Source organism: Trematomus bernacchii, unplaced genomic scaffold (genome assembly GCF_902827165.1).
Source record: "Trematomus bernacchii unplaced genomic scaffold, fTreBer1.1, whole genome shotgun sequence".
In the NCBI taxonomy this organism is placed as follows: Eukaryota; Metazoa; Chordata; class Actinopteri; order Perciformes; family Nototheniidae; genus Trematomus; species Trematomus bernacchii.
In genome coordinates, this window is record NW_022987973.1 from 18,609,643 (window position 1) to 18,619,386 (window position 9,744).

Sequence of the window (9,744 nt, forward strand, 5' to 3'; positions counted from 1 at the left end):
GGTCAATGATTTATTGAGAATGCATTATAACAACATGATTTTACATTTAGATGATTTCTATGCTTTAGTTCATCTGATAAGGTACAGACTCCACTTTGGGTTGGGATAAACTCTTTTTGCTTCAAAAGCATTTATTATAGACCCATTATATTGAAACAACAATAGATGGCATGTGTATTGGGAAACTCAAGTTTTTTTTATTCTATTCAGAGAATGAAAAGTTTGAGGCAAAGCTCTTCAAAGGGCTTTCTTTCACCTATACTAGGTTTGAACTTGACACATCAAATAGCACAATACACGTATAGCTCTCTCTGGTGTAGGTTGGACTCTGCTGTGTTGTTGTTGGGAAGCAACCTGTTGATGGATGGCTTACAATATATATTCCCTGTGTTGCAAATATAAGCTGCCTGCAGTCTTTGTAAAGCTTTAATCATTTGGAACTCTCACAGCACTGTAAAGCAAGAAAAAAAAGATCATGGGAAGGTGTTTTTGTCTGGAATGGCTAATCATTGTTCTCATCATCTCTTGCGTCATTCTGAGATCGACTTATGTGGATTTGACTATTTTTAGACGCACGTGTTCCCATAAGGATGACTCATAACACCTTGATCCTTTTTCCGACAAATAATTCAATTTGTCCAACATTTTTGGTTTATGACTAAATACCTGCATCTTATTACATCCCATTAGCCTACTTTGTATTCTGGGCTAATTAGCTAATGTTGAGCATAGTAAGCATTGTGCATAGTACAGTAAACATCTCCATGTGCATTGTCATAATGAGCATGTTAGAATGCTGACTTGAGCATTTAACACAAAGCATCACTGTACGTTTACCTGCAGCCTCACAGAGCTGTTACTTCAAATTCACAAATGACTGAAGAGAACCTGTGAAGGCTTTTCGGGTTGAGATAAACTCTGTCAAACCCATTACCTCAACGAAACACTACACGGCCTTCAAGCTAAAAACAAGGTTGTTTACAGTAGTTGAGTGTTTTTTCAATAAGCGCTACTGTCTCATTTTATTAACCGGCCCTTTGTTGTTAGTCATTTTCATTACCAGGGTGTGAATGAGCTAAATACTGGGGACTCCCCTCACTTTGTGTCAGTATCCCTGCCTGGATAATTAAAGTCCAAGCAGCAGGTGATAGTTAGACAAGCTTGCAAAATGTCGCTTCAGCTTTGAAACATTACGCGCAAAAGCTGACTGAGCTTCAGGTGTGACAAATAATTTAGTCAGAAGTTTGATGATTGAAGAGCTTCAAAACACGGCTGTAGCTAATGATTATATTCATTATTGAGTCATTTAATTAGTTCCTTGATGAATAAATTACTTGTTGTGTTTAAAGGTAAGTTTGAGAAACCGGCTCGAGATACAGTACACTTTTTGTTATATTCCATGGAATGCTCTTAACATCCCGATAGCAATGAATATCTTAAGTGCTTTGACAAAAAATACATAAAAAAAGTTCATCTGTGGAAGCCGTAGTACTGTAAAAAGCACGACCAATCATTTTACCCGGCCCGGCTAAAATAACTGGATGGCCTACCTGCCTGTCAGCCTTCCATCTGTGCACAAACTTATCTCGTGCCCTCATTGGTCATGTGCGCGTTCGTGTGTGTTGGAGGAGGGGCTCTATAAGGAAGTGGCACATTTTCTCCGGTTGTGTATTTTCAAATTCTAGCGATCTCGAGCCGGTTTCTCAAACTTACCTACCCTACCTTTAATGCCAGAAAATAGTGAAGAAGGTGACATCTCAAACATACGTATTTAAGAAGCTATCAGACCTAGAAGTTACTTAAAGGACTGATTATAATCATTCTGAAACCACAATTTTAGATGTACGTTATGTGCTGTGATCTGGAGATGTCTGTGTCTGAGATTTCTGAAAACACCCAGTAAAATGGAGATGGATAGAATTTCCTTTTTGGTAAGAAAAGAAACCTCAATCACAATGTGTATTTCCAGAAAAACTTTCTAGAAAGCCTTCACATGTAACATATAATTATCATCCAACAGATAATATCTTTCTGGCTAATTATTGGCACATTTCCAGCCTATAACATTTAATATATTTTTGTTATTTTTGAGACAGAATTTGGTTAAAAAAACATTGAAATATATTGAATAGCTTCAGTTAGGTTTTTTGGCTCCTTAACCTGCGGATCAGCTTTTCTTGACTTTTTTTTCTAGGTTTGGTGCCCGATAAATACAACATGAGATGCGCAAAGACTCATTCGGAAGACTTCGATTGGAATTAGCTGCAGAAATGTGAATGGGACATCCCTTTCTCTGGTGATAAATTAAACAACCTACAAGATGGGAATGAGTAAATTATCAAATTGTGTTGCACATGTCTTTTGAGTACTCCAGCTGCACTGGATCCTTAGCCCAGGCTTAATGCATTTCACAACAAATAAAATGGACTTAGTATTATTACTGAGCATACAAGACGTGAAGAAAAGCATCGGAAGAGCTTTTCATCTTTCTTTCCCTTTGAATTGTATGTACAAAATGCTTGTGCGGCAAACAATGTGGTTCAACAATAATGTATAATACATGGCAACATGGGAACAAGATGTTCATACAGCCTTTTTCCATCCCAGAAAACGCTGGTTGAAGAAAAGTGTTGTCATGAAAGGGGGAAAATATAGCAGAGGCGACTCTGAGCCACACACGAAAGAGGAAATCTTGTCAGCCTTACAAGATTCCTCCCTTCTCGGTTTAGCAGTGTTTGACATGGCGCCAGATACTAGGGTTTCATCTTTGCCAATTAAGCCAATCTAATGTATTCCAGCAACTAGAATCCAAGCTGTTTGCCAAAGAATTAACACACTACATATTTTTTTGATTTCATTCAATCTAGTAACTCCCTTCATTGTACCATGAATCACTCTCTGTTCCTAGTGATTTGCGACATGATAGTATGTGCATGCATTGCTCGAAGTAATGTTAAGATATACTCATCAAAGACATCTGAGCCAGACGAACTGGCAGCAGATAAAATGTATATTATTATGTGAGGAATTGGATAAATAGGGTAAAGTTAGAGAGAGGAAGACAGAAAGGGGCGGGGGGGGGGGGGGGCATTAAACATGAGAGAAATAGAGACTCATCATGACAGTCATCACTTCAGCTATTATCCCTAATTCTCTAAGGGAATATCTCTGTAAGGCGGAGTAAGTTTTAGGCTGATAAGCAGACAATGAGATTTGCCCGGGCTTTGAGGCAAAGCTCTTCCAAGGGCTTGATTTCACCTACACTGGGTTTGAACTTGACTCATCAGATGGCAGACAACTCTTGGTTTCTATGGTGGAGGTCAATCTTTGCTGGGTTTTCAAAGAACATAAGCAGATGCTGTGGGAATGTGTTGGTGGGTGGCTTCAAATATAAATTCATCGTGTTGTACATAGAAGCTGCGTAATGTAAATGTGTCATTCTCTTTTCTCTGCTTGCCTCCAATTATCACTTTAATTCTAACCACTAAAGGTTGAGTAATGAATAATGTTAGGAAATGTGTTACATTAACACACATCTTTAAGACGATTTTTCTGTACATTGCATATATTTATGCTTTATAAACTCCTAATTTATAAACTCCTACTGTGAAATAGTCACCTTTTTTAAATGACTTTAAATGTCATGCCCATTCATGGCATTTAAAGTCATTTCAAATCGCAATTACTATAACTGTTACTCATAACTAAACACCTGTATCATATTAATATAGAAATATTGTAAATATATATCGTTTTTGTATTTCTTTAAAGAGTTGCGTTTTCATTTTTGCAATACCTGCTTTTATTCTTACTTAATGAATGGAATGCACCAATACATTGAGGGAAAGTATTTGTATGTGAAAACCTACTGTGCAATAAACTGGATTATGGTTCTGATACTGTTACCTTGCTCATGAACTAGACTGGTGAACATCATCATGTGGATTGTCATTGCATGCAGTATGTTTGCATGTTTAGTATTTAGCACAAAGCAACACTGTGCTTTCAGGAACAGCCTCACAGAGCTGCTGGCACGGCTGGAGACCTTTCATCTTCTTTGTGTTCAAATGCACAAAATGACTTCTATTATCTGAACATTAATATATCTTGAAAAAGTAGTGTTGGTTTATTTCATACCATAAAACGAATACTTCCTAATAGTAAAACAAATATGACTACTGCCAAACACTGACGGGTAGAAAATATGCTTTCTTATCTACAGTATATTGTCAGTATGTTACAAACTCTTGCTAGCTACATATTTTGGCAAGGAATGTACTGTTTTGTAACATATTGACAGATGAGAAATGGTTATGTTGCTGGAGTTTTTAAGTTCCTATTTACTGTATATTTTTAATACTTTCTCTCGCTCTGTGATTCTGGTTATTTGAATGCATTATAGCAGCCGTGAAACTGAGCTGCGGTACTTCATGAAGGAACCAGAGATTTCATTATGTCTTAGATTAGATTGACCTATTCTTGAGCTTTTGGCTAACTGGCTTTGGACATTTCAACAAAAAAGTGTGACCACAGCGTGACATGGTATTGGTATCGTCAGGCTTAGTTTATCGTATTGCATAATTTTTGCAGTAACTACATTTGTACCAAAAGTGTTTAATATTAACCCTATTTTTAACAGGAATCAAAAGGTGACTATTTCAAAAATGAATTTATGTTATTCCATAGGTTGTTCTTTAATGGGTAAGACATCTAAACTAGGCACATTTTTGGTCAATTAGGTCACATTTTGTTAGATGTCTGGGTCAATCTTCCCTTGTTACCCCTGCATTTCAGTGACTATACATCGGATCTGCCTGACACTAAAATACAAAAAAGTAGCCCACCTTTAAAACTTGGATTATATTTTGACCTGCAAATCAAAGCCATGCAAAAGGATATTTCTCTATGTAAGTGAAGTGTAACCTGAATGGCTAGTTACCTTTCCGTACAATATCTTATTGCTCATAAAATAGAAAGGACAAATAGGTATTTGTTGAACCCCAAACCTGACTAACGGGAGTGTTTTAGAAACTCAGGATCAGATCCAAAATTAAACACAGCCCTACATATTACCATGAATGTTTCCCATGAAGCACAGCTGTCTGTGCTTTTCTTTAAGCAGCATTAACTGCTGTGATATGTCTTTATTATATTCATATGCATTGAAATGGCACAGAAATGCACTAAAACGGTTGTACAAAAGCCACAATTGCCTTAAGGACATTGTTTACTGTGATTACGCATTCTTTAGAGCACTGGGCAGTGCCTCAAATCACAGCATCGCCGTACCTATAATCACTGAAAATAAATGTTGACTCCAGCATTATTGCTAAACTCTATATGTGTAGGTTGTTGGGAATCTATAAAGGGCATGATGGCATTTTCTGAAAGTGGCTGGTTGCTGAAGAGGCAGAAACATGGTAGTCTGAGCATACTCTTCCTCTCAGAAGCTCTCACTGGAGTTGATGGCTGGTTGCTGCTGCAGGCCACAGCAGACACATAGTACACAGCACAGATGGTGAAAATAGGCACCAATGGCTGCAGTCGAAACAGTGAATGTGTCATAATGACATTTGGGCCATAAGTTGTGATTTTTTTCCAGGCATCATGCTGTCACTCCACATAAAACACAGTTAGTGTTAAAGTGGGTCCATACAGGCGGACACAAAGCAGATACAGCCGCTTCATACATCAGCACGTTAATATTTGTTGATTTAGAAATGCAGACTGGTGAATGACACAGAGCAGGATTCTCAGAATAATCCCCTTTCTGGTGCACAAAGGCATAACTTAAGCTGCTACAGTGAATACTAAGTCTCTCCAGCCTGGCATGCGTTGGACTCTTTCACACCCGAGCAGTTCAACTCGCTCACATCGGCCTGTCTCTTGACTCGACACAAACACATGTTTCGTGGAGGTAGATACAGAGTGCTATCTATCAAAATGGAGCTGGTTGGAGTCAGTCTTATCTCAAGTTGCATCCCACTCGCTTATTTATGTCACGCAGACGCACAACTGTACATGTACATACAAAAATGTACACAATCATTCTGTATTAGGGTAGATAAAAAAGCACAGGCCTGGAGGCACGGTGCTATTTTCCACTTAATCAAGACATAAACTCGGCCATAATTTATCGCCTCTCCTAACACCAATCCTCATATCACACAGAGAAGTAAGCAGAAGGCCAAGAAGACTATATAAATTGATTAAATAACACAGCAGTGGCCCTGTATAGTCAAGCATATCCCTCAAAACCACTGAGTGGCCCTATCAATCGCCAACATGATGAGTTCAATGGGAAAGATATTAATTAGAAAATGAATCAGCACTTTTGCTGTTGACACATCCAAAACCAGGTCTTTCAAAATGGGCATTAATTTTCCCCAGTCAATAGTTTGCATCAAAGAAAGGTCTATTGTATTTTTAAAATAGACCATCATTATACTAAGATGGGTTTAGGCCAGTCAGAAGGTTACTCAGTCACAGATATAAGGAAAAAGGTAAAAAAAATAAAGAAAGGCAAACATATTTTCAGCTTCACAATCAATATGTTATAACCAGATAGTATTTTGCTTGATAAATGACTTATGCATTATGTTCTCCATCAACTATTAATTGACCAATTCTAATTAATTGTAATGGGTTTTGGAAATTCATTATGAATCCTACTTTGATTGACAGGTCCTTCAGCATTTAAAATATGCCATTTATTCCACGCAGGTGTGGGCCTGGTCCTTAAATGACTGATTAACATCCCATCATGCTTGGGGTTGTGTGTAAAAACCCTAGGCAGACCAGATGCTCATTATTTCTGACTCCCGTGGCTCAAATGAAAGGCCTGATTGTTGACACTTAAGTAGCAGGATCTTCTCTGATGTGCATTGTTTGATATAATGATGTTTCACAATTTGAAATATATGGCTTAGGTGAAAAAAGCATGATGTTGAAACGACATAACCACCTGGGAAGAATATATGCACATAGTGCTCAACTGTCATGTGTGTGCATCATTGCTGGATGCAAAAAGACTATGAATCAACTTTCTCACAACTGTCAGTCCGAGGTGAAAGCAAGCAGATTGTCATATGATCATCATCATATGATGAAACTGCATCGCATAAAAAGCTTAGTATACCTAAATTACCTCTTTTATACTGCAGGTAGTGCAACAACAAAAGCAGTGGTTCACTGAGAAGGAAAAAAGCCTCGGATGGGTAGATGAGTCACGGTGCACCCTGTTCTGAACCAGTGGTTGCCTACATGTGTGTTACGCATGAAAATAAATCTATTTGCCCAAGTGCTTATTTCCCACCGTGAAGGCTTCTGTCAGAGATGTTCTGGTGAGTGGCCGTGGCACGGTTTACATCCATTTGGTAGCAGGCAGATAAACGCCAAAACAACACCACCTTTCAGACTGATAGTATTTATTACGCTTTGCTGTCCTGATACATGAGGAATATTACAAGGTGACAAACCCAAATCCACAGGCCATGACGGGTCTCAGAGTTGTTGATGAGAATGGAAATTGTGTTCACCACCGTGCCAGTAATGGTCACCAGTTCTCAACCAAGCAGAGCACTACACTTATTCTACAAAGAATATTCCTGACCACCTTTAAAACTCAAATGGTGGAACGTATTGTAAAAAATGTCGCTTCAGGTTGTTTTTCTTAGAATCTAAAAGCTCAGTGTAGCAGCTCAGATGGCTCATTTTGACCCAATGCCCCATTGAGACACTTCTGTGTGTGTGGCCCTAATCTTAGCAGTTAGCAGCATATTGGTGAACTGAAACTGTGGTATTGAACTGACTGTAGTGCCAATTCAATCTCAATGGTAAAGAACAGAACATGAAGTATTTTTTCTTCTACATACCATATAGGGAGATCATCTCAATAACATGATTTGAGACATGTCATACTTCCAATGATCAGTTTTCAAGAGCCCACAGATGATTTTATGTATAACAGGCTCTAATCTTCCTACTATAAACCCTTTGCTGAAATGCCTATATGAAGTATGATTAAATTCCCCATTTAATCGTCAAACTCCTAAACCAATCAAGCAGGGTGAAGGTGAAACATAATGTGTAGGCTATATATCCATGCAAATATTGTGGTAACCAACCCTAAATGACAGCCCCGCTCCTAAACACTCTGACTGTGTCCTTCATTTTTACTGGCAGGTTGTAAAATCTCCAGATGTGCATATGAAAGCGTACACTTGAGGACAAACCAGCTCAGGTTGAAGTGGAATGCTTTTGGCTGCAGTAGCTCTAGCAATTTCAGATGTGATGTCTGCTCCAAATGCAGCTCCCTCTACTCATTTCAGCCAACACACAAGTATTTTCAGCATCAAGGCTTTTCAGCACCTCCCACTGATGGACAGCTCCTATTCACGTTTTCAACAAAAAAGGGCTGTATTGCCAAAGCAACAACTCCAATTAAAATGCACCCTGTACTTCTGGTAAACCTGCTCAGGCTGTGGTAGGAAGAAATGACATCCTCATGTCTAAATATCACCCATGGGTGGCTTTGCTTCGATTTTCCAGACATACTAGGTCAACAGGCAGAACCACAGAGAGAGGAAATGTGCACGACGTGTGTGCATGAGCAGATTCTGTAAAATAAAGCATGACCTGAAGCTTTTGCTCTGCCACATTTCCACTCAAAGCGCCCCTCGAGCCTGCCCACCTGGCCAATCCGGCGCTCTTTCTGCTGCAAACGTGTATGCTGAGAATACCTGAACTGAATTTGAATTACCATATGACGTAGGCCTTTTGCTAGCAGTAATGTCCTGCTGGCAACAGGGGCTACCACAGACCCACACAGTCTCAAGCAAGCGCTCAAACATACAATTTGTTGCACCAGCGACCCCCCCCCCCCCCCACCCCCCACACACACCTCCTCAACCCCCCTTTCTGTCCCTATCAATCTTTACCTCCATCTATATCTCTCACACACACCGTCAGAAACACACACATCACTCACAAACCAAAGGGGATGCGACAGCAATCACACACTACCTATAGGAATGAAATAAGCATAAATCAAAAGAAAAAGAAAAGTATATTTCTTCACATTGAAGTCCGTGACCACAAAACACAGGTTAAATGACGATGAATCGTTCTGCATGGTGACATACTACAGCTGCACGTCGCACTGAATGGGCTCAATTGGACTGAATCATGTATAGAAAATACTTACGCATTTTCTCGAATAAATGAAGCCGATTCTGAGGGGAAAACCAGCAGGGCCCCGGTCCCCGTTTTCAAGATGTGCGGTGCGAGCGAGGCACAAATCTCCATGTGAAAGGATCGGAGGCTGCTGCAGTCCGCGTCTCTCTCGATCACAAGTCAAGATGCTCGCCTGCAAAAAATGCCAAACATTCAGAAAGAGTTGCGTGGATCTGCGGTGCGGACACCATTCCCTCGGATGTAATGAGCGCCGATGAAAGCCCCCCAGAGGACCAGCAGCAACCCCCCTGGACTTGAAGATATTCCTCTGGACTGAGGAGGAGGAAACCCTGCGGAGTTTTTGATGGGGGATCAAGTCAGTATAGGCCCCTTCTCCCCCCCCCCCCCCCCCTCCGAACCAGTCACAGTCCAAAATTCACTCCGACCGGTGGTTTCTTCTACGAAAGAGCACTAAATCAAATCTCACCACAGAAATTAAAAGATACAACCAAAGTGGACTAATTTGGGGGATTTAGCAGTCAAACTGATATTGTACGTGGATCATTCACT

The 9,744-nt window shown here is 39.8% G+C and overlaps 1 protein-coding gene across 1 annotated transcript in view; it reads right to left on the reverse strand.

Moving 5' to 3' along the window:
* The window catches only part of lrrc4cb (leucine rich repeat containing 4C, genome duplicate b), a 39,146-nt gene extending 29,671 nt beyond the window's left edge, over positions 1-9,475 (reverse strand). Inside the window, exon 1 of the mRNA XM_034116170.1 lies at positions 9,206-9,475. The gene's annotated coding sequence lies outside the window, so the exon portion shown is untranslated. The remainder of the gene's footprint in view (positions 1-9,205) is intronic.
* Positions 9,476-9,744: the final 269 nt, after the last annotated feature.